The sequence below is a fragment of the Cygnus atratus genome, chromosome 2 (genome assembly GCF_013377495.2).
Source record: "Cygnus atratus isolate AKBS03 ecotype Queensland, Australia chromosome 2, CAtr_DNAZoo_HiC_assembly, whole genome shotgun sequence".
NCBI classification, from domain to species: Eukaryota; Metazoa; Chordata; class Aves; order Anseriformes; family Anatidae; genus Cygnus; species Cygnus atratus.
In genome coordinates, this window is record NC_066363.1 from 128957200 (window position 1) to 128958084 (window position 885).

The following is an 885-nucleotide window of genomic DNA, read 5'->3' on the forward strand; positions in this document are numbered from 1 at the left end:
TGTCATTGAAAAGGCATGAAGCACCATTTTGAAACTGCTCCTTGGTATTTTGGTTGCAAGTGCTGTGCTCAGGCTACAATAATTTTATTACTAGAAGTAAGTGACCATGAGCTTTACTACCTAACATGGCAGCAAGTAAATGGCTTTATCCTGTACATGTAGCCACGCCACAGTATTTTCTTCTTAGTACAAGCCAAGACGGCTTCCTAGCAAGCACACAGTGAAGTGGAAAATACAACTAGTCTACTCAAAAGGAGAGTTGTTTAAAAAAATCAATTAAAAAATTGATTTGCAATCTAAAATTGTAGAAACTATTTTAAAATGAACTGTAACTATGAACTATTTTCCCTCTTGGCATTTTGGTCTCATAAATGCTAAAGTATGAAATGGTGTAACAGTCAAACCATCAAATAGGGATGATAACTATCTCTCTTAAAAAAAAAAAAAAAAAAAGCCAACTTGGTTTTCATAAGAATGATGCATCCCAGACAGCAATAGCAGTTATATCCTCAAATAAGGACATTCCTCAGTTTGGACCATATTTAGGAAACACATTTCTTCCATTGTTTTTACTATCTTTCCACCATTTTGTCCAGATCACCCTCCTCTACATCATCTCACATGTATGGAAAGATACATAGATGTTTTCAGGTAATGCAGAAATGGGATTCTATCCCTGTCATCTTTTACAGAATATTGAAACTCCTGATTTTAACTCTTACATAATACTACTTATTGGAGATCTCTTTTACAGCATACGGAGTACATACAGTAGTGATTTGTGGAAGCAGGGAATCAGCATTCTCCAACTCCTTTCTTCTAAATACCTCCAAAAACATACCTTATGACAACTGGTATTTCTCATTCAAATCAAAACACATGAAG